The sequence below is a fragment of the Lissotriton vulgaris genome, chromosome 1_1, assembly GCF_964263255.1.
Source record: "Lissotriton vulgaris chromosome 1_1, aLisVul1.2, whole genome shotgun sequence".
Classification (NCBI taxonomy): domain Eukaryota; kingdom Metazoa; phylum Chordata; class Amphibia; order Caudata; family Salamandridae; genus Lissotriton; species Lissotriton vulgaris.
The window spans coordinates 180,136,508-180,160,338 of NC_141685.1; the positions used below are offsets into that span (position 1 = coordinate 180,136,508).

Consider the following 23,831-nt stretch of genomic DNA (forward strand, 5'->3'; position numbering starts at 1 on the left):
TACCTGTACCTGTAGCTTTCAATTCTGGAGGCTTTTTATCCTCGACACAAAGGATTTTGGGCTGTTGTGTTCCAGGTCCAGTTTTATTATCGAACTGCCTAACACTCCTTGCTTTGAGGACCTCATGTTTAAAAATAAAGGCACTCTTGGCGAATGACTATTAGATAGTAGAGGTTTCCTTTCAGAGCTCCAAGGACAATTATGCCTAATGAGACCTGTTAGAACTTTGCAGCTAACATCTAAAAAGAGCAAATGCCTTCCATCAGCCAGGCTAGCTTGAATACAGTGGCAAAATGAGCAAGAGACCACGTCTGGGCATACCCTGCCAACTTAGGACGAACAAAGCAAACACAAAGAGATGATGAACGGAGCGCTAAAACTTTTCAGACACTCACCCCCAGACACAGATCTGGGTTGAATCCATCAGTAGGCAGGGTATGCCCAGACGTGGGTCCCTTGCTCACTTTGCCCCTGGAATCAAGCTATCCTGGCTGATGAGAGCTGTTAGCCCGAAACCGGTCCCAGGATGCTTATACCCGGTCCAGGGAAGACAAAGCTTGGCAGCTCGGTCTGGACTGTTCCCATGAGGCACAGGGTCAAGACTGATTTGCATATAGCTGTGTCTGAACTGGGGTGGCAGAGTGAGCTAAAGAACGGTGATTGATTCAACCCAGATCTGTGACTGTGGGTGAGTGTCTGAAAAGTTTCAGCGCCCCGTCCATCATCTCCTTGTCTTTGCTCCGTTAGGGGTACGAAGGTGTTTAAAAATGTCAACAACTTTACCAAAAGAAAAACGTCCATACATGTGCTGCTAAAGGGAAACCGAAACAAGCACCCAGAATGATTGCAATGAATTCCTTCCCATTACACTTACTCCGCTTTCAAGAGGAAAGCCACAGACAGCGCAAGATACTCAGCACTTGTGAGAACCATAATTTAGGCTGATGCCTCTTAGCAAACAACAAAAACTACCACAAGCAGCTAACAACTTGTGCAGAGGAGAGGAGCAAAGTGAAGCTGGGAAGGGGATGAGGAGAGCAGGGTATGGAGAAAGCACGCATGAGCAGTGTAGGATCTTGGAGAGGCACAGGAGGAAAACATGAGGAGCGGGTAGAGGGCATCCGGCTATCACATCAGATCTAAACACAATGGACTAAATTCAGTCACTCAAAGTATCGTTAACCAGTGGCTGAAGTAGGCTGACCCACTGCCTCATGCAGTGTGCTGTATAGGGAGGAAGCAAAATGTGACTGACACAACAGTAGACCAATGGATGAATAGAGCTGGTGAAAAGCCCCATTAAGTAAGTGTATTATACATATCATGTTTGTAAAACAAAAATGTCTTGGCTAACGCCAGCCCTAAATAAACGAAGTCAATCCCACTCCCTCGTAAAAAAACTCCCAGGATGTGAAAGTCACTATTTATTTAGTTTTTCAAACAATTTTCTGAGCTTCTGAGTAAAACATGGAGGCCACTGAGCACATTTTCAGTACTTTCAGAGGAGCTGCTGTGGCTTATCAGAGGACTTAGATATTGCCAGGTTATGGAGATGTCTAAATGTGGTGGATGGTTATCACCTTTGCTCCTTTGACAGTCGGCCGGCCACCAGCCACACTCTAAATGAGGGGGGCAGACTTCAAATGCAACCCCAAATCGAAAAATTATGTCTGCTGAGCTGGAGCATCTAGGAAACTTTGAACACAATAACAGGCTCTAGGTAAGAAATCCCACATGTACAAAAGTATTCTCAAAGCATACCAGAGCATGGGCACAATTAGCAACCACCACAGCACTAACAGGTCACCAATGGAAGGAGCCGCAATAGGAGACTGGAGGAAAGGCTGCCGCATGGACAAAACTATTCTCCACTAGTCAAAGTGGAATGGACTACAGCAATTGTCTACAAACTAACAAATGAAGAAGCAAGCTTCTGGAAATGTGAAATTAGGTTTTGGCTTCCTTTGAATAAAAGTGCATTAATTTTGACCCTAACTCTCTACTCCACCAGGCACCCAGCTATTAAAAACAGGAAGCACATAAAAACAGTTAAAGGCACTAGGCACCACACCGCTCATGATTTTAGTCTCATTTCACAAATCATTTCCAGTAAGTGTAGATTGTTCCAGACTCAGGTGTGACTTATACCTACATTGTTATGAATAATTCACGCCAATTTGCAGTAAAAAGCTTTGAGAATCTAGCACTTTAACAGCATTATCTTTTACATCACATTTACATAAGGCAATACTTTAAGTTAGGGGTTACCAGACTAATAAGCCAAAAACGGAAGTACTATCATTTTATAACTTAAAAGAAACTCTCCTCCCTTTACTACAGAATCGCTATAGCTCCTGTCACCAGAGGTATTTGGAGGTTTATTATAGAGAAGATTCCAATTCCAATGATAACACATTTCTATGAAGGCCACTGGTTGGTCGATTCCCTCGGGGTTTAGTTGGGAGAGGACGGCCCCAATGCCATGGTCTGAGGCATCAGTCTGGACAATAAACTCACGGCTGTAGTCGGGGGCCTGGAGCACCGGGGCGGTGCACATGGCGGCCTTCAGCTTCTCGAAGGCCGCTTGACAGTCTGGGGTCCAATTGACCGTTTTGGGATGCTTCTTGGATGTGAGTTCCATGAGGGGCCACACGATGCTGCCATAGTCCTTCACAAACCGCCGGTAGTATCCGGTCAGCCCTAAGAAGGCTCGTACCTCGGTTTGGGTGACGGGGGGCTGCCAGGACTGGATGGCAGCGATCTTGAGTTGGAGAGGGGCCACCAGACCGCTCCCCACTTGGTGTCCGAGGTAGGTCACGGACCCTTGGCCGATTTGGCATTTGCTGGCCTTAATGGTGAGGCCAGCTCGCTGGAGGGCCTGCAGGACCTCTCGGAGGTGGCAGAGGTGGTCTGACCAGTGGCGGCTGTATACTGCGATATCGTCCAGGTAGGCGGCGCTGAAGTCTTCGAGGCCCGCCAATACCTGGTTCACAAGTCGTTGAAAAGTGGCTGGAGCGTTTTTCATACCGAAGGGCATCACCGTGAACTGGTAGTGCCCATCTGGGGTGGAGAAAGCGGATCGTTCTTGGGCCCTGGGGGTGAGGCCGATCTGCCAGTAGCCCGCTGTCAGGCCGAAGATGCTTAGGTAGCGGGCAGTCCCCATGCGGTCGACCAGTTCATCTGCTCGGGGGATAGGATGAGCGTCGGTTCGGGTGACCTCGATAGTCGACGCAGAACCGGAGCTCGGGGGTGGTGCCCGGGGCAGCCGCTTTGGGTACCACTACGACTGGGCTGGCCCAGGGGCTGTCTGAGGGCTCGATGACTCCGAGTGTGAGCATTTTGGCGACCTCTTCTTGGATGCAGGCGCGCACCCGGTCTGGGACTCGGTACGCCCGGTGTCGGATAGGAGGACTGTCCCCGGTGTCCACGTCGTGAAGGCACTAGGGGGTGACCCCGGGGGTGAGGGAAAACAGGTTTGCAAATTGTAGCAGGAGGGTCCGACAGTCCTGGTGCTGTTCCGGGGTCAGGGCATCGGAGAGTCGGACCCCGTCCACGGAACCATCTCTTTCACGGGTCCTCAGTAGGTCAGGGAGGGGCTCGGAGTCTTCTTCTGCCCCACTGTCTGTGGCCATCAGTAGGCTGAGCTCCGAGCGCACGAAGTGCGGTTTGAGTCTGTTGGCGTGGAGGACCCGGAGGGGGTTTCAGGGGGACTCCATGTCGATGAGATAGGTGACAGGGCCCTTGCGTTCGACCACCTTGAAGGGTCCTGTCCATTTATCTTGCAAGGCACAAGGTTCGGTGGGGGACATCACCCACACCTGCTGACCAGGTTCGAACTCAATGGAGGAGGCATGTTGATCGTACCATTTCTTCATGTCCTCCTGACTGGCCTCAAGATTGGCTTTAGCGATCTCCCTGAATCGCCTGGTCTGGTTGCGGAGGGTCAGGAGGTACTTATAGACATCTGGAGGGGCTTTCAGGGGGCCATTTCCCATTCTTCTTTATCTAGGCTGAGAGGCCCTCGGACAGGGTGTCCGTACAGGAGCTCGAAGGGGCTGAAACCGAGGGACTTCTGGGGGACTTCTCGGTAGGCGAAGAGGAGGCACGGGAGTAGCACGTCCCACTGGCGGCGTAGGGGTTCTTCCAGCCCCATGATCATCCCCTTGAGTGTGCGGTTGAACCGCTCGACCAGTCCGTTTCCTTGCGGGTGATAGGGGGTTGTGAATCGGTAGGTGACTCCGCACTGCTGCCAGAGGGATTTCATATATTTCGAAATAAAGTTTGTGCCCCGGTCACTGACGACCTCCCGGGGGAAGCCCACTCGCGAGAAGATCCCCATCAAGGCTCGGCCTACCACTGGTGCTGTCACTGTTCGAAGGGGAATGGCCTCGGGATAGCGGGTGGCGTGGTCCACCAGGACCAGAATGAATAGGTGCCCTTGTGCTGTTCGGGGGTCCAGGGGCCCCACAATGTCTATTCCCACCCGTTCGAACGGGGTGGTGACGACGGGGAATGGTTGCAGGGGTGCCTTGAGTTTTCGGCCGCTCTTTCCGCTGGCCTGGCAGGTGGGGCAGGCCCGGCAGTGGTTGGAAACGTCATTTCGCATCTTTGGCCAGTAAAAGTGGGTCACCAGACGGTTGTAGGTTTTGTCTTGCCCCAGGTGCCCAGCCAGGGGGACATCATGTGCCAAGTTCAAAAGGAAGTCTCTGAAGCGGAGGGGCACCACCAGCACCCGACTGGCCCCCAATTCTGCGATTCTCTGCTCGCTGTACAGTAAGTCATTGTCCCAGTAGATCCAGTGCGCCCCTGCGGTGTCTCCCGCGCACTGGGCGAGGGCTTGCTGTCGGAGTCCCTCGAGGGAGGGACAGGTCTTTTGCTCCTGCCGGAATTGTTCTTGGGTGGGCCCCCCTTCTTTACGCCACTGAGCCAGGTCTGGAAGGTCCTGGGGCTGAGCGGGCTCTTCTTGGGCTTGTTCTGGGGGGTCAGTATGGACGGTGTCTTCCTCTGGAGTGATCGGGGGAGGAGGTGCTGGCCATTCGGGTTCTTCGGGTCTGGGGATGGCACGGGCGGCCATGGACCGGGTTGTTACGCACGCCCAGTCCGGGAGGCCCAACATCCCCAGGTGTTCTCTCCTCTCAACGGCCGCCCACGGGGAACTCTTGAGGTCGTTTCCCAGGAGGCAGTCCACGGGGGCATCATCGCGGACAGTCACTTTTAGCATGCCGGACACTCCTCCCCATTCGAAGGGGACACAGGCCATCCGACACAGGCTCTCAGAATTGTCGGCCGATCGGACGGGGCAAAGAACGTTTGGCAGAATTTGTTCTGGGGTCACCAGGTGACAGCGGACGGCCGTCACACTGGCCCCTGTGTCACGCAGGGCTTCGGCCTTGCATCCATTTATGTTCACCCACTGGCTATATTTTCTGGTGTTTGCGGGTAGGGGGACCCGCGGGATCATGTCTCTTCCCCCTAGGCAAGCCAGGACCATGGCGGCAGGTTCCCACTCGGGCTGCTCTTGCTCGTATTCTTCATGCTCTTCGGAAGTTTGTTCTTCTCCTAGGGCGGCGGCCGCGACCTGGCGGGGCCGGGGAGTCTGGTTCTTTGGGCAGTTCGGGTCGCTGGCATAGTGGCCGACCCGCTGGAACCGATGGCAAGTAACATTGGCTCTGAACATTGGGCGCATCGGAGGGTTCCCCCGCCCAGCCGGGGGCGGGGTGTTGTTGGCGGGAGCTGCCGGGACGGCATCTCTGCCCCGGCCCTGGCCTCCTCCTCCTCGGAGACGATGGTGACCTTGGTTGTTTCGGTTCTGCTCGTTTGGCCCACTCCGGGCCACTCGGGTGCTCTCCCAACGGTCAGCCTCAGCGGCGAGCTGCCGAGGGTCAGTCAATTTACTGTCGAGGAGGTGCTGCCTGAGCTCGACGAAGCAGTTGTTGGAGAGGTGCTCCCATACAATGAGGTTGAAGAGTTGCTCGTAGGTGGTTACGCGGCTACCCTTGATCCTTTTCTCGAAGGCTCGGCTGAAATAGTTCACATATTCCACCCAAGTTGTACCCGGGATCCGGGTGCAGTCGCTGAACCTCTGGCGGTACATCTCGGGCGTGATCCCATATCGAGTGAGGAGGGCGGCCTTCATGTGATCATAGGACGTCATCTGATGGTCCGGGAGCTGTAACAGGGCATCGCGTCCTTCATTGACGAACCTCCCCCATAGGCCGGCTCCCCAGTCACTTCGATCGATCCGGTGGGAGGTCATGGCGATCTCATAGGCCTTGAACCACTGTTGTATGTCGTCGTTCTGATAATATTCTCGGACGACGTCTTTGGGGATGTGGACTTTTTGTTCTGTAGCGCCTGGGGTGCGCGGTTGCTCGGGCACCCCTAGTTCTTTGTTTTGTTTTCGCAGTTCGATTTCAGCTAGCTTGCGCTCGTGTTCGTATGCCAGTCTTTTCTCTTCGAGTTCTCTTTGTCTTTGCTTTTCTTCCCGCTCTTCTCGGAGCCGTAAGTGTTCTAAGTTCAGTCTTTGTTCCGCTAGTTTCAGCTCTCCGTCCAACTTGAGCCGTGCCAACTCTAATTCGTGCAGTCTGTTTTTTTCTCGTTCTTGGATCTCTTCCCGGGAGAGACCCGCTCTCCTTTCTTCGGGAGAAGTGGTGTTTGTCTCTGGTGCTTCGACGTCTTGGTCCCGGGGTCTGACGGCACCGGTTTCCGCCCAAGATTCTAGGGCGTGTTTGAAGTCGTCTTTCGTGCTCAGACCGGTGGTAGCAATGCCTAGATCTATGCAAAATTGTTTTAGCTCTCGATGGCTGTACTCTTCTAATTTCTCCATCTGGAATTTCTCTGTGGATCCGCTCTCTTTGGTTGACATTGTGGTTTAGTCGTGGGGTGAGTTACTCTCTGTACGGTACGCGTTGGTTCGGATCGCGCCGCTGGCCACCAAAGTTAGATGGGACCTGAAGGGTCGGCCGAGGACAAGGGGAGAAGTCTCCAGGGAGAGCCGTCTCCAGCGATCGTACAGACAAGTAACTCCCCCCCCCACAGATGGACACCACACAAAGATAAGGTTTAACGTTCTTTATAAGCAAATCTTGAAGTACGGTAGTATGGTACAAGGAGGTCAGGACTCAGGGGTCCCCTCGATTGTAGTCTCTTTGAAGGAAAAGGGGGTAGCGGGACAGTCTTGTTACCGAACTGGTAGTGGATGAAATGATGGTTAGCTCACAATCCTCGAGCTTGGCGTTCTAGGAGGTCGGGCCGCGGCAGCGCCAGCATGTCCCGAGGAGATCGTAGGTGGCAACGGGCCGCGGCAGCGCCAACAGGTCCCGACGAAGATGGTGGTTGCAACGGGCCGCGGCAGCGCCAGCAGGTCCCGACGAGGATGGTGGTTGCAAGGGGCCGCGGCAGCGCCAGCAGGTCCCGACGAGGATGAAGGTTGCAGAAGGCCGCGGCAGTTCCAGCAGGCAGGACGACAGTTCACAAGGCAGGGCTGCGGCAGCGCCAGCAATCCGTCAAGGATGAGTTCTTCACAGTGTCTCTCAACTCCAGGATACAACTGCCTTCCTGCTCTGGAGCTGCCCCAGTTATAGGTCTGGCCCCCTTTGATGTCCGGACCCTCGCACTTGGAGGTCGGGAGGTCCGGGATGAGGGAGTCCAGACATCCAGCAGGGGGGTGGAGCCAGCGCCCGGGGAGGCTGGGGGCGATCGGCACCTGGCGGGGGAGAGCCATCGAAACTCCTCTCTCCCATTGACCTGCCAAGTGGTCCATTCACCTCCTGGGTGGATGGTGGTGCCGGGATGTCGGGGCCTGGCCAGGCCCAGGCCAGGCCCAGGGTTAGGGTCGAGCTGAGGCCAAGCGGCCTCGTGGTGCAGTGTCCAAGATGGCGGCTGGGCCCGGGCAATGGTGCTGGCGGTGGCCCGGGCCAGGGATACAGAGATGTTCGGGGGCAGGCGTCCCGTGTGGGACGGGTCACGGGTGGCTTCTGTGGGTAGCTTCTGGAGGGTCGGTATCCTGGCTCTGTCATGCGGGGAGGGAGCGAGCCCTTTTCTGGGGCCTGTCCAACAATTTCCAACTTACAAGTAAGGTTAAAAGGTTAAACAGGACAAGATCCCAGTATTTATAATTTGTGGCATCTACCTAAATCAAATGTCAGTCTTGAAATTATTTTTGATTTTGACTTTTCCATGTATTTTTAACAATTGCAGTTTGTTTTTATGGGAATTTTCTGTTTTTTTACAAGTTTTATATTTGGCAACACAATTATAGGAGTAGAAAATACTGTCGGCAGAGTTTACATCTGAAACTATTCATATTCTGATAAAATAGTTACATTCAACATGAATATTTATTTATTTATTTATTTTAGTGTTTTATAGAGCGCGAACTTGAACCGTTAGGGTATCAGAGCGCTTTACAGAGTCAAAAAGTCATACAAGAATATACTGTACATTAAGGAGGGAGGTGCTGAATACAAGAGGAATGGGAGTATACAAGGGTAGTCAATATTACAGTTGCTGAAGACAGGCCCCAGGTTTCTTGGTTGGGCGAGGTCGAAGAAGGATGGCAATAGTCTTTGAGGTGGTTGTGGGACAGTGTTAGCTAGAGGAGTTTACCCATGATGAAGAATTTAGCCTCTTTTTTGAAGCGTGCAAGAGAGGGGATTCTTCTGATGGTGGGTGGGAAGGAGTTCCATATTCTTGGTGCAGTCCCAGTGAACGCCCGGTTATAGTTTTTTTTCCTGAAAGCGTGCAGGCTGGAGTACGAGGGCACTGGCTGATCGTGAGTTTCTGCTTACTCCGGAAATCACAAGTTTCTGTGCAAGATACGAAGGGGAGTTTGAGTGTAGGGCCTTGTGCGTGATGCATGCCAGCTTGAGTTGAATTCTGGCCTCAAGAGGAAGCCAGTTCAGCACTTTCAGATGGGGAGTAATGTGATCACATTTCCTTGAGCTGGTAAGCAGTCTGGCGGCTGCATTGCTGCAGGCTTTTAAGGGTGCTAGGGAGATCTTGGGTAAACCAGAGAGGGTGGAGCAGCCATATTCCAGCCTAGAGATGACTAGTGCTTGGACTGCAAGTTTTAGGTCGGGAGAATCATGAAAGGATTTCAGTTTCCATAGGTAGCTCAGGTGGAATCTGGCAGATTTGGCCATTGAGTTCAATCAATCAATCAATCAATCAAGCATTTGTATAGCGCACTACTCACCCGGAGGGTCTCAAGGCGCTTGGGGTAGGGGGTCCGCTACTGCTCGAACAGCCAGGTCTTGAGTTGCTTCCTGAAGGCGAGGTGGTCTTGGGTCAGGCGGAGGTGGGTGGGGAGGGAGTTCCACATCTTGGCGGCCAGGTAGGAGAAGGATCTTCCTCCCGTTGTGGCTCTTCGGATGCAGGGGACGGCGGCGAGGGCGTGGCTGGTCGATCGAAGCCGGCGGGTGGGAGTGTAGAAGTTCAGGTATCTTGGGCCTTGGTTGTGGAGAGCTTTGTGTGCGTGGGTGAGGAGTTGGAACGTGATTCTCTTGTTGACGGGGAGCCAGTGCAGGGTTCTCAGGTGTGCGGAGAGGTGGCTGTGTCGGGGGATGTCCAGGATGAGTCGTGCTGAGGCGTTCTGAATGCGCTGGAGTCTTTTCTGGAGTTTTGCGGTAGTTCCGGCGTAGAGGGAGTTGCCGTAGTCCAGTCGGCTGGTGACAAGGGCCTGGGTGACCGTCTTCCTGGTTTCAGTGGGGATCCACCGGAAGATCTTACGTAGCATGCGTAGGATGTTAAAGCATGACGAGGAGACGGCGTTGACTTGTCTGGTCATGGAGAGGGAGGAGTCCAGGATGAAGCCCAGGTTGCGTGTGTGGTCTGTTGGTTTGGGTGCGCTGCCCAGGACAGGGGGCCACCAGGAGTCATCCTAGGCGGAGGGCGACAATCCCAGGATGAGGACTTCCGTCTTATCTGTGTTCAGTTTCAGGCTGCTGTTCTTCATCCACTCGGCTACGTCTTTCATCCCTTCGTGTAGGTTGGTTCTGGCGGTGGCGGGATCATTGGTAAGGGAGAGGATCAGCTGGGTGTCGTCGGCGTAGGAGATGATGTTGAGGTTGTGTTGGCGTTCGATGGCCACGAGGGGGCTCATGTAGATGTTAAACAGCGTGGGGCTGAGTGAAGATCCTTGTGGTACGCCGCAGATGACTTCGGTGGCTTCTGATCTGAACGGGGGGAGGCGGACTCTCTGTGTCCTTCCGGCGAGGAAGGAGATGATCCACTCCAGTGCCTTCTCCTGGATTCCGATGTTGTGCAGGCACTGTACTAGGGTGCGGTGGCAGACTGTGTCGAACGCCGCATAGAGGTCCAGGAGAATGAGGGCCGCCGTTTCCCCGTTGTCAAGCAGGGCTCGGATGTCGTCGGTGGCTGCAATGAGGGCGGTCTCGGTACTGTGGTTGGCCCGGAAGCTGGACTGCGAGTGGTCGAGTGATCCATTCGTCTCGAGGAAGGCGGCCAGCTGTCTGTTGACGGTCTTCTCCATGACTTTGGCCGGAAACGGGAGGAGCGAGATGGGGAGGTAGTTTTTGAGGTCGGTGGGGTCCGCTGATGGTTTCTTCAGTAGGGCACTGAGTTCGGCTTGCTTCCAGCTCTCTGGGAAGGTTGCGGTGTCGAAGGAGGCGTTGATGATGACCCGTAGATGGGGAGCGATGACGGAGTCAGCCTTTGTTAAGACGTGGTGAGGGCAGGGGTCGTTGGTGATCCGGAGTGGATGGAGTTAATCGTGCGTATGATGTCTTCGGTGTTGAACGGGGTCCAGGCGCGGAGGGTGGTGGGGGATGCTGGTGCGGTCGTAGGGTGCGTCGGCTGTGTGCTGAAGCTGTTATGTATGTCTGCGATCTTGCTGTGGAAGAACAAGGCAAGCGAGTTGCAGAGGTCTTGCGATGGGGTGATGTCGTTGTTTCCGGCGCTGGGGTTGGAGAGCTCTTTGACGATGTTGAAGAGCTCCTTGCTGTTGTGGGCGTTGTTGTCCAGTCGTTCCTTGAATGCGGTTTTCTTGGTGGCGCGGATCAGTTGGTGGTGTTTTCGAGTGGCGAGCTTGAGGGTGGTCATGTTGTCTGGTGTCTGGTCTCTGCGCCAGGCTTTCTCGAGGGCTCGGCAGTTCTTCTTGGAGCTCTTGATTTAGTCGGTGAACCAGGCTGCTTTCTTGTTGCCGGGTCTGCTGGGAGGGGTCTTCAGTGGAGTGAGGTCGTCTGCTCAGTTGCTGATCCACCTAGTGAGGTTGTTGGCGTCTTGGTTGGGGTTCGCTGAGCTGGCGGGAGGGTTCTGGCTCAGGGATGCGGCGAGTTGGTCGGCTGTGATCTTGTTCCAGCTTCTGCGGGGACCCTGTTGCTGCTGGTGGTGGAGCGTGGTCCTTCTGAAGCTAAAGTGGACGCAGCTGTGGTCCGTCCAGTGGAGTCCGGTGGCGTGGCTGAAGAAGATGTCCTTGCTGGAGGAGAAGACGGGGTCGAGCGTGTGGCCGGCGTAGTGGGTGGGGGTGGTCACCAGTTGCTTGAGTCCGAGGTTGGAGAGGTTGTCGAGCAGGGTGGTGGTGTTGCTGTCGTTGTTGTTCTCCAGGTGGAAGTTGAGGTCCCCGAGGAGGATGTAGTCATCAGAGGGGAGGGCGTGCTGGCTGATGAAGTCGACGAAGTCTTCCCTGAATTGTGTGCGTGGTCCCGGGGGTCTGTAGATGAGGGTGACTCTGAGGGTGGTCTTAGGGTCGGTGTGGATGTGGAAGTGTAGGTATTCGGCGGCTGTGAGGGTGTCGGCGGAGTTGGTGGTGATGCGGATGGTGCTCTTGTGGACGATGGCGATACCTCCTCCTATCTGGTTGGCGCGGTCCCTCCGGGTGATCTTGTATCCATCGGGATGGCGATGGCGATGTCTGGCGCTGAGGAGGGGTTCATACAGGTTTCCGTGAGGAATGCGACGTCTGGAGCTGTGGTGTCGAGGAGGTTCCAGAGTTCTATGGCGTGTCTGTGGACGGAGCGGGTGTTGAGCAGGATGCACTTCAGGTGGTTGCTGCCGGTGCTCTTCTCGGTGGGTGCGGTGCAGGTCCGGCTGCAGGAGAACATGCAGGTTTGGCAGGTGAAGGGTTCGTGGGTGCGTCCTGGGGTGGCTCGGTGGCAGCCGGGGATTCGGCCGGTGTTGAGTGCGATGAGGGTAACGTAGTTGTAGGTCCGTCAGGAGGGCTTGCGTCCTCGGGGGCCAGGGGGTATAGCGCTGGGCACGGGCCAGGTACGGACGGGTGCAGACGGGCTTACCTTTGGCGTGCCTTCGGCACACAATCGGCGTGCGCGCATACGCGTGGACTCTGCCATAAATGGCGTAGTGGGAGGGGCCGACCGAGGGAGGAGCAGCTGGGAGGCAGGAGCAGGGTGGCAAATGGGGGGGGTCGAGGGGACCGGCAGGAGTGGGGGCGGGGCCGCGGGGGAGCAGCGGCAGGGATCGGGGTGGGCAGCAGCGGGGACAGAAGCGCTAGGGCAACAGAACAGAGACAATACCAACAGGGCACAATACCAACAGGGCAAGACTACGGCGAACGGGGGCAGGGCAGTACACGGGGCAGGCTGAACAGGACAATCAGGACAACAGCACAATACAATTCAAACAAATCAGGGCGATAGTACAGACCACAGTGGGGGCACAATCAGGGCAGCGATGCGAGCGGCGGCGGCAGCAGCAGGGAACCAGTGACTTCCTGGAGGGGCCACGCGGCGGGTAGAGCGACCAGCACTGACGAGGTCCGACTGGGTCACAGCTCCCCGTCGCCCGGTCTCTCCCTTAAGTAATCCGTGGGAGGGAGGAGCAGCTGGGAGGCGGGAGCGGGGTGGCGAGTGGGGAGGGTCGAGGGAACCGGCAGGAGTGGGGGCAGGGCCGCGGGGAGCAGCGGCAGGGAGCGGGTGGGAAGCTGCTGGGACGGAAGCGCTAGGGCAACAGAACAGAGACAATACCAACAGGGCACAATACCAACAGAGCAAGACTACGGCGAACGGGGGCAGGGCAGTACACGGGGCAGGCTGAGCAGGACAATCAGGACAACAGCAAAATACAATTCAAACAAATCAGGGCGATAGTACAGACCACAGTGGGGGCACAATCAGGGCAGCGATGCGAGCGGCGGCGGCAGCAGCAGGGAACCGGTGACCTCCTGGAAGGGCCACACGGCGGTTAGAGCGACCAGCACTGACGAGGTCACACACACACACACAGACACACACACACACACACACACACACACGCACACACAGACAAACACACACAGACACGCACACACAGACAGACAGACACACACACACAGACAGACACACACACACACGCACACAGACAGACACACACATACACAGACAGACAGACACACAAAGACACACACGCACACACAGACACACGCACACACACACACACAGACACACACACACAGGTGTGCAGCTCTGGTCCCTGCTTTGGCTCAGAGAAGCCAGTCTCATGCACAGACCTCGATGCACAAGAAACAAAACAGAAACAAAAACTAAAATTTGAAAGAGCTAAGGATGCGTGAGATTACACTGCATTAAATCCCCTCGAGTGACATTTCTCAAAAGTAGTCGAAGATGGACCCTGTTTGGTGTTTGCTTAACCAGGAAGTAGAAGTATTCCGACTGTGAGTGTCTTAACACCCAAGTCTGTGTCTTTGCCACCACCAATGCTTGTTTCTCATACGAGAACCTGTCATGGACTCAAACACCCATGTCTGTGTCTTTGCAGGCGCCAATGTTTGTTTCCCATAACACCCACGTCTGTGTGTTTACAGGCGCCAATGCTTGTTTCCCATAATACCCATGTCTGTGTGTTTACAGGAGCCAATGCTTGTTTCCCATAACACCCATGTCTGTGTGTTTACAGGCGGCAATGCTTGTTTCCCATAACATCCATGTCTGTGTGTTTACAGGAGCCAAAGCTTGTTTCCCATAACACCCATGTCTGTGTGTTTACAGGAGCCAATGCTTGTTTCCCTGCTAGAGGCGGCGGTTCCGTCAGCGGCCACCAGATGGTGCTCCTCGCCTGCTGATGAAACCTCCGAGCTGCACATTGGATGGGAGGAGAAGGGTTTCCTCTTCTGGGTCAGGGGTGGCAGAGACAGCACCAGCAGCAAATGCTGACATCACTTCCTGCCTCTCTTTGTGTGTGCAGCCTGGAGCAGAGGAGGAAGGAGCCCTGTCTGTCTGTGCAGCGACCTTCATCTACAGACCCTCAGACACCAGATCTACCCCCCTCAGACCCCAGATCTGCCCCTCCCCCCCGGCCCCCAGGAGGGGGAGAGAGCCTGGACACGTCTGCACAGGTTTCTGCTCAGGTAGGAGATTGTCAGCACCTTCTGCTGTGTTTGTAGAAATAGACTGAATAATCCTGGAGGGAATCTTTGCAGGAGCCGGGCTGAGCTGGGCTCTTCTATCCGGGGCCCCTGGGGTTGAACTGGGCTTATCTATCTGGGGGCCTCCGGGGCTGTGCTGGGCTCCTCTATCCGGGGGCCCTGGTGGGCTGAACTGGGCTCTTCTATCCGGGGGCCCTGGGGCTGAGCTGGGCTCTTCTATCCGGGGGTCCTGGGGCGGAGCTGGGCTCTTCTATCCGGGGCCCTGGGTCTGAGCTGGGCTCGTCTATCCAGAGTCCTCTGGGGCTGAGCTGGGCTCTTCTATCCAGGGGCCCTGGGGGGCTGAGCTGGGCCCTTCTATCTGGGGCCCCTGGGGCTGAGCTGGGCTCGTCTATCCGGATGCCTCTGAGGCTGAGCTGGGCTCTTCTATCCGGGGCACCTGAGGCTGAGCAGGGCTCTTCTATCCTGGGGTCCTGGGGTTGAGCTGGGCCCTTCTATCCGGGGGTCCTGAGGCTGAGCTGGGCTCTTCTATCCGGGGGCCCCTGGGGCTGAGCTGGGCTTGTCTATCCAGAGTCCTCTGGGGCTGAGCTGGGCTCTTCTTTCCGGGGCCCTGGGGATGAGCTGGGCTCTTCTATCCGCGGGCCCCTGGGGCTGAGATGGGCTATTCTATCCGGAGCCCCTGGGGCTGAGCTGGGCTCTTCTATCCGGGGGTCCTGGGGCTGAGCTGGGCTCTTCTATCCGGGGTCCCTGAGGTTGAGCTGGGCTCTTCTATCCGGGGCCCCTGGGGTTGAGCTGGGCTCTTCTATCCAGGTGCCCCTGGGGCTGAGCTTTGCTCTTCTATCCCGAGGCCCCTGGGGCTGAACTGGGCTCTTCTATCTGGGGGCCCCTGGGGCTGAGCTGGGCTCTTTTATCCGGGGCCCCTGGGGCTGAGCTGGGCTCTTCTATCTCGGGCCCCTGAGGCTGAGCTGGACTCTTCTATCTGAGGGCCCTGGGGCTGAGCTGGGCTCCTCTATCAGGGGGGGCCCTGGGGCTGAGCTGGTCTCTTCTATCCGGGGCCCCTGGGGCTGAGCTGGGCTCTTCTATCCGGGGGCCCCTGGGGCTGAGCTGGGCCCTTCTATCCGGGGGCCCCTGGGGCTGAGCTGGGCTCTTTTATCTGGGAGTCCAGGGGCTGAGCTGGGCTCTTCTATCCGGGGGGCCCCTGGGGCTGAGCTGAGCTGGGCTCTTGTATCTGGGGCCTCCTGGGGCTGATCTGGGCCCTTCTATCCGGAGGCCCCTGGGGCTTAGCTGGACTCTTCTATCTGGGGGCCCTAGGGCTGAGCTGAGCTGGGCTTTTCTATCTGGGGGCCCCTGGGGCTGATCTGGGCCCTTCTATTCGGAGGCCCCTGGGGCTGAGCTGGACTCTTCTATCTGGGGGCCCTGGGGTGAGTTGGGCTCTACTATTTGGGGGGCCCCTGGGGCTGAGCTGGGCTTTTCTATCCGGGGGTCCTGGGACTGAGCTGGGCTCTTCTATCCGGGGCCCCTGGGGCTGAGCAGGGCTCTTCTATCAAATGGTCCTGGGGCTGAGCTGGGCTCTTCTATCCGGTGGCACCTGGAGCTGAGCTGGGCTCTTCTATCCGGGGCCCCTGGGGCTGAGCTGGGCTCTTCTATCTGGGGGCCCTGGGGTTGAGCTGGGCTCTTCTATCCAGGTGCCCCTGGGGCTGAGCTTGGCTCTTCTATCCCGAGGCCCCTGGGGCTGAGCTGGGCTCTTCTATCTGGGGCACCTGGGGCTGAGCTGGGCTCTTCTATCCGGGGGCCTTGGGGCTGAGCTGGGCTCTTTTATCTGGGGCCCCTGGGGCTGAGCTGGGCTCTTCTATCTCGGGCCCCTGGGGCTGAGCTGGACTCTTCTATCCGGGGCCTCAGGGGCTGAGCTGGGCTCTTCTATCCGGGGGCCCCTGGGGCTGAGCTGGGCCCTACTATCCGGGGGCCCCTGGGACTGAGCTGGGCTCTTTTATCTGGTCCGGGGGCTGAGCTGGGCTCTTCTATCCGGGGCCCCTGAGGCTGAGCAGGGCTCTTCTATCCTGGGGTCCTGGGGTTGAGCTGGGCCCTTCTATCCGGGGGTCCTGAGGCTGAGCTGGGCTCTTCTATCCGGGGTCCCTGAGGTTGAGCTGGGCTCTTCTATCCGGGGCCCCTGGGGTTGAGCTGGGCTCTTCTATCCAGGTGCCCCTGGGGCTGAGCTTTGCTCTTCTATCCCGAGGCCCCTGGGGCTGAACTGGGCTCTTCTATCTGGGGGCCCCTGGGGCTGAGCTGGGCTCTACTATCCAGGGGCCTTTGGGCTGAGCTGGGCTCTTTTATCCGGGGCCCCTGGGGCTGAGCTGGGCTCTTCTATCTCGGGCCCCTGAGGCTGAGCTGGACTCTTCTATCTGAGGGCCCTGGGGCTGAGCTGGGCTCCTCTATCAGGGGGGGCCCTGGGTCTGAGCTGGTCTCTTCTATCCGGGGCCCCTGGGGCTGAGCTGGGCTCTTCTATCCGGGGGCCCCTGGGGCTGAGCTGGGCCCTTCTATCCGGGGGCCCCTGGGGCTGAGCTGGGCTCTTTTATCTGGGAGTCCAGGGGCTGAGCTGGGCTCTTCTATCCGGGGGGCCCCTGGGGCTGAGCTGAGCTGGGCTCTTGTATCTGGGGCCTCCTGGGGCTGATCTGGGCCCTTCTATCCGGAGGCCCCTGGGGCTTAGCTGGACTCTTCTATCTGGGGGCCCTAGGGCTGAGCTGAGCTGGGCTTTTCTATCTGGGGGCCCCTGGGGCTGATCTGGGCCCTTCTATTCGGAGGCCCCTGGGGCTGAGCTGGACTCTTCTATCTGGGGGCCCTGGGGTGAGTTGGGCTCTACTATTTGGGGGGCCCCTGGGGCTGAGCTGGGCTTTTCTATCCGGGGGTCCTGGGACTGAGCTGGGCTCTTCTATCCGGGGCCCCTGGGGCTGAGCTGGGCTCTTCTATCTGGGGGCCCTGGGGTTGAGCTGGGCTCTTCTATCCAGGTGCCCCTGGGGCTGAGCTTGGCTCTTCTATCCCGAGGCCCCTGGGGCTGAGCTGGGCTCTTCTATCTGGGGCACCTGGGGCTGAGCTTTGCTCTTCTATCCGGGGGCCTTGGGGCTGAGCTGGGCTCTTCTATCCGATGGCACCTGGAGCTGAGCTGGGCTCTTCTATCCGGGGCCCCTGGGGCTGAGCTGGGCTCTTCTATCTGGGGGCCCTGGGGCTGAGCTTGGCTCTTCTATCCGGGGACCCCGGGTCTGAGCAGGGCTCTTCTATCCGGGCTGTTCTTGCCTTAGTACATCAGGTAGAACCGCCCATGACAGCGTGCCATGGGTGGTACGGTTGATACTTCCTCTCATTCCTAGATCTAGGGAGGGTGCAGCCTTGTACTCATTTGTTCCTGCCTTAGAACATCGGGTAGTACTTCCCATGACGGCGTGCCATGGGTACTACAGTTGATACTTCATCTCATTCCTAGATCGAGGGAGGGTGCAGTCTTGTACTCATTTCTTCTTGCCTTAGTACATCGGGTAGTACCGCCCATGACGGCGTGCCATGGGTAGTACGATTGATACCTCATCTCATTCCTATATCTAGGGAGGGTGCAGCCTTGTACTCATTTCTTCTTGCCTTAGTACATCGGGTAGTACTGCACATGACGGCGTGCCATGGGTAGTACGGTTGATACCTCATCTCATTCCTAGATCTAAGGAGGGTGCAGCCTTGTACTCATTTGTACTTTCCTTAGTTCATCAGGTAGTACCACCAATGAGGGTATGCCTTGCGTAGCAGTGTAGATACTTTCCCAGGTGTTGTACGCCTCTGAAGATGGCACCATTCTAAGGGGACGTCTCATCGCCACAATGCTGCTCCTCTGGTTGGTGTTGCAAGCGATCCAGAAGGCAGTTTTGTTGCTTTTTACGGGCACTTTGCCCATAGTGGCGCTTATAGTCCGTGGACCGATTGCTTGTATGGAACCCTGTGTCTGTGGTACAGGTCCCCCTCGACCCGCTCTGCCTGCTTTGTTCTGCAATACATACTGTCTGAGTCACCTATATAGGACACTGTGTGTACCGAGCCAGTACGGTATCAGGTGACCCCACTTTTGGGAACCCAGTCTGACATTCTGAGGTATGTGGGGGCTAAGTGACCAACAAACCAATCTTGTGAACTGGACGGGTGAAAGGGTCCACCGGGTCGTGATATGCTAGGGGCTGAGTAGGAACGGCTGCATCTTTGTAGGAGTGGAAAGCTGAGTACCGGCATCTATAGGATCAAAGTTCACCCATGATTAAAACATTTCTAAAGGCATACACTGCATGTGCTTGTACAACAAATGTTACTGCCCCCCTGTGCTCAATGTTGCCTCTGTCTTCACAATGTTGTGTAACTTCTGCCCTGTAATTGACTCCGATCAAACCAGGAGCTTCATGTTTAAAGAACCATTTCAACTAACGAACGATCCAATGTGCAAATACCACAGATTTGTTTGGATTAGTAGTTTTGTGCTGAAAAATTCCCCTAATTGTTCGCTCTGGAAAAAAAATCTACCTGAAATGTTTGTTAAGTGCTCACATTGACCCCTTAAATGCTGGCCATTCTCTCTCCCCTCCCCCACGTGCTGAGCACTTTCTTTTAACGTATTTTGGGTAGTTTGTGCTTAGGGTACATAACTTTTTTTCACAAAAGGTACCCATGGCAAATGTGGCACCACCTTATGTCTAACATCCAGGGGATTGTAAAGGTACCCAGGGTTTTTGGATTCCCCTGGAGGGGACCCAGAAAATAGGCAAAATATAGCAAAATGTTGCTCCAGAGAAAACAGTTTTTTTCCTATAAATGACATTGTTGTACATTTGCTGTGCTTTGGTCACCATCTTCCCAGCTTGTAGGGACAAAAACAGTTTTTTACAACAGTTTTAGCCCATTTTGCCTATTTTTTGTGCTCTCAACTGTCTTCCAGTTTTTGGTATAATCCACTGTGAAACCCCGGGGGGGATCCAGGAAAGCTGCAGATTTATGAAAGTAGACACAACTCAGAATTCAGAAAGGGGTCATATGTGTAGATCCCTCAAGATGACTGTTGAAATAACAAAATAATGAAAATGAGGAGGACAAAAATGCCGTTTGTGACAACGTTTTCATCTGTGAATTGCCGTCACAATGGCCAATTTACAAAACTGTTATTTGTACATCTCTAAATTTGAGGGTGCCCATACTAGAATATGATTCAGAGGACGAGTCTGGCTGAGGTGTTCTGGTTGGTCTGGAGTTTGTGTAGCAGGGTTTTGTTGATTCCGGCATCGAGGGCGTTGCCGTAGTCCAGTCTGCTCGTTATGAGTGCACGGGTGATGGTCTTTCTGGTGAGGATCCACTTTAAGGTCTTGCAGAGGACGTGAAGGGAGTTGAAGCATTTGGAGGCAATTGCGTTGATCTGGCGGGTCAAGGTTTGCTGTCTATGACGATCCTGAGATTCTTGGCATGGGTGGTGAGGGTAGATGTTCGTCCTATCGTTAGTAGCCACCAGGTGGAGTCCCACGCTGACGTTCTTTTCCCGAAGATCATGGGGTAAGTCTGTCAGTCTTTTAGACAGTTGATCTTCATCCAGTGGGCAATTCCAGTCACACAGGAATAAAACTTCATCCGGGTACTGGGCGTCTTGACCATGAGAGACAGTTGTGTGTCAGTATCGGAGAGGACGTTGATGTTATGAGAGTGGTGATTCTAGCTAAAGGGATCATGTATGCGTCGAAGAAGGTCGGGCTCCGGGAAGATCTGCGTGGAACTCAGCAGACAAGGTCACCGGCATGCAATGTGTACGGTGACAGGATGACTGACTTGGTTCTTCCAGTCAGGAAGAAGCAGATCTATCGGAGTGCGTCTCATTGGATTGTGATCTCCTGAGGCGTTGGATAAGGATGGGGTGGGAGACTGTCTCAAACTCTACAGAGAGGACCAGGAGAATGAGATCACCATGTCTCTTGTGTCCAGAGTCATGCGGATGTCATCCATGGCTGGGATGTGGACAGTTTCCAAGCTGTGGTTGGGGCTCAAACCAGACTGAGTGGTTTTGAGGAGCTGGTGGTCCTTGAGGTATTCAACAAAGTGTCTGTTGACCATTTTCTCCAGGATGTAAACTGGTGGGAATGGTAGCAGGGAGATCGCCCTGTGCTTGGCGAGCGTTTAAGGGTTTGAGGGGTTTCTTCAGCAGTGGGAGGACAGTGGTGTCTTTCTCTCAATCAGTTCTTCCTTGGGGTCTGTAGTAAGAATGAGAGATCCACCCCCAGGCACCACCAACTCTGAATGCTGTATTAGCACAGAGTATTGGAGTGGCCAGGCAAGGGAAAGGGGCTTAGGGGATAGGAACTGCGAGGAGCGAGATTTCAAAAAGAAAGCATACATAATATTCAGATGGAACCTAAGTTTTGAGTTCCGCATAAAACATCCCCCGCTTTTGAAGGATTAGGTTTTTTACCCTGTTTGGTGAACTTAGAACTCTCTCTCTCTCTCTATTCTGCTTTTTTGAGGGTGTCTGCTTCTATACCGGCTCTCTTAAAATTAGGCTGCATGATAAAGGGGATCAGGGGGCGCGGGGGGCGTGGCTTGGATGCCGAGGAGGTAGGCAGCGTGAGCTCGGAGCTCCGCGCCCGATCCCGGAAAATATCCTGAAAATCTGATCGGACCCCGACGTGATCGATATCATCCGACACTGGAAGGTACCACGGAGGGTCCGGTGCCCACGGAGGACGACACCGGGCCATTCCAAGCCAGTTATCCGACTCTGAAAGTTGGACTCAGGCGCGAAGTCCTCGACCTAAAATGGCGGCGGTGGCATGAGGCACGGAGACGACGGAGTCGCCGGGCTGGAGCCCCCCTAGGAGCTGCTACCCCTACAGGTCGGAGGAGCTAGCGGTTGCATCGCACCGCTCCCTGGGTGTTGGAGTGGACCTTGGGCGAACCCCGGGCGGTTGAGATCCGCCCCTTGGTAGTGGAGGCGACAGGGTGGTTGTGACCCAGTGACGGTGACCCCGGGCCTCTGAGCACGACTGGCGCCATCCGGGCTAGCGGTTGATCGGAGACTTTGATCCCTAGAGACAGCCTTGGATCCGGAGGCCTGAGCAGCGCCCCGGGCACGAAAAGGACAGACTTTTCCGCTGCGGCTGCAGGGACCCATCCTGAGGGCTGAGCCCGGCGACGTGCGGAGAGAGAGCAGGGACAGAGTTGGAGACCACCGCTCGAGCCGGCCCAGATGGGGAAGCCAAATAAGAAGGGAGAAGGTGCGACCGACACAGAGGCTGCGGAAGGAGCGGATCGAGACCAATCAGCATTACAGCGGATGCAGGACCGTATCCTGGAGGCCATCGCCACCACAAGGGACGCTTTGCAACAAGATATAGCTCAGGTGGCGACGGGATTGGGCCTCCTGAAGGCCGACCATGATAAACTTAAGGACAGAGTGAAGTCCGTGGAGATCACGGTTAAGGAATTAGCCCCGGGCCATGCAGCGGTGAAGGCGCAGATGTCGGAGGTGATGGACCGCTTGAAGGTGCTGGAACGGAGGGCCGAAGATGCGGAAAACCGGAATAGGCGCAACAACGTACGCCTCGTGGGCCTGCCGGAAAAAATTGAAGGCGACGACATGGTGGGCTACCTCGATAACTGGTTGCGAACGGAGGTGGCACCGGAGGGACTGTCCCCCTTCTTCTCACTGGAACGGGCGCATAGGGTTCCGGCGCGCCCGCCGGCCTTAGGCCTCCCACCTCGCCCAGTGGTGTTCAAGTTGCTCCACTACCGGGACAGGGACTGGCTTTTGCAGAGGGCGAGAGAGGCAGGGCCCTTTCAAGTGGACAACAGCAGGGTCACTATGTTCCCGGACTATACGTTTGAGACGCAGCGGCTCAGGGCAAACTTTCTGTCCCTTAAGCGGGAGCTCCGCGATGAAGGCATCAAGTACTCTCTGTTGTTCCCCGCCAAGTTGAGAGTGGTGGTGGATGAACAATCTCTCTTCTTCGCGTCCTCTGCGGACGCTTAAACCTGGTGGGACACCTATAAAGCGGGAACGGACGGTGCTAAGGCCAGGGAGGAGGAGGCCAAGGTGGCGCAACCGGTCAGGAAATCCCAACGGATCAGGAGGAACCGCAGGAGGACCGGCAAACCTTCGGTGTCGCAGACTGAGGCGGAGAGGCAGGCGGCCCTACAGGCGGTAGTGGACTTATCCAGGACTACCAGAAGCCAGTCCAGGAAGGGTACGGGCTCAGAGGACCCGGGCACGGGCTCGAAGACGGGACAATCGGAATTTGGTGGAGCCCGGGGCCCTATTGTGACGCCGCAGACTTCGGAGGAGATACTTGAGGCGTGTTGAACTGAACTAGTGGAGTGGACTCGCTGGTTGGACACCGGGGCACTGGGCCCGTGGCAGTGGGACGCTGTTACTTGAGGTCTTGGGGCGCTGTAATGCGGGGATTGTGGGGTGGAGTGCGCGGGGTTGATTTGCTTTGAGGAACTAGCGCATCGAGCCACACCTTACTGGCCCCTAAGGTCACCGCAGTGGAGACTGCGGCCATTGCTGCCTTTCCTTGAGGGGTAGTTGGGAGTGTTGGTTTGGATGGGGGTACTTCCAGTTGCGGGGGGGCCTGTCCTGGGGGGGTGGGTGTTGCGAGCAGTTGGGGTTGCTCAGGGGGTAGTTGTTGTTGGTGGGGTTTGGCTTCCTGTTTGGAGAGGGTGGGTGGGGTGGCCCGTGGTCGCGGAACATGCGGGGACATTGTTCTTTGTTGTCTGGTCCAGTTGTGTGGGGAGGGATGGCTAGTACCGGGGCATTGAAATGTGTGTCCTGGAATGTGCGGGGTATGCAGTCAATGACACGCAGGCATAAAGTTCAGGCATACCTCAAGCGTAGGGGGGTTCATATAGCGTTCCTGCAAGAAACGCATCTTAATAAGCAAGAGGGGGGGGACACTGATTTGGATACGGGCGGGGGTCCCCTTCCAGGTGACGAAAGCATTGGTGGACCCGGAGGGCAGGTATGTGGCGGTGGAGGGGAGGCTGAGAGGCAGGGTAATATCTCTCTGCAATGTGTACGCCCCTAATGTAGATCTGCCCGCATTTCTGTCTACAATCTCGGGCAAACTGGCGGGTTATTTAGCAGGGCCGGTCCTCCTGGGGGGGGATTTCAACTCAGTCGAGGATGTGTTATTGGATAGGTCCCATCCCCCACTGCGCGCGTCCCCAGTGCATAGAGTCGCCAAGCGCAGGTTGGAATGGCAGGAGAGCTGGGCCCTCAGGGATGCATGGAGGGCGTTACACCCCACTACTAGGGACTACTCCTTTCACTCGCACCTGCATGATCTGCACGTAAGGCTAAATGCGTTTCTTTGTTCGCCTTGCGTGCTCCCTGCAGTGGGTGGGGCGGAATACTTGGCCAGGACGCTGTCGGACCACAACCCATTGTTGATATCTCTGAACTGGATGGTGACTGTTAACTGCGTGCCAACATGGCGCC

General features: G+C 56.0%; 1 protein-coding gene across 2 annotated transcripts in view; it reads left to right on the forward strand.

Annotated features, from left to right (window-relative positions):
• The first annotated feature begins 14,146 nt into the window (after window positions 1–14,146).
• LOC147738076 (uncharacterized) overlaps window positions 14,147–23,831 on the forward strand; it is a 39,881-nt gene continuing 30,196 nt past the window's right edge. Inside the window, exon 1 of one of the 2 annotated variants that reach the window (XM_086952119.1) lies at window positions 14,147–14,320. The gene's annotated coding sequence lies outside the window, so the exon portion shown is untranslated. The remainder of the gene's footprint in view (window positions 14,321–23,831) is intronic. The other variant, XM_086952118.1, reaches the window with a different exon arrangement.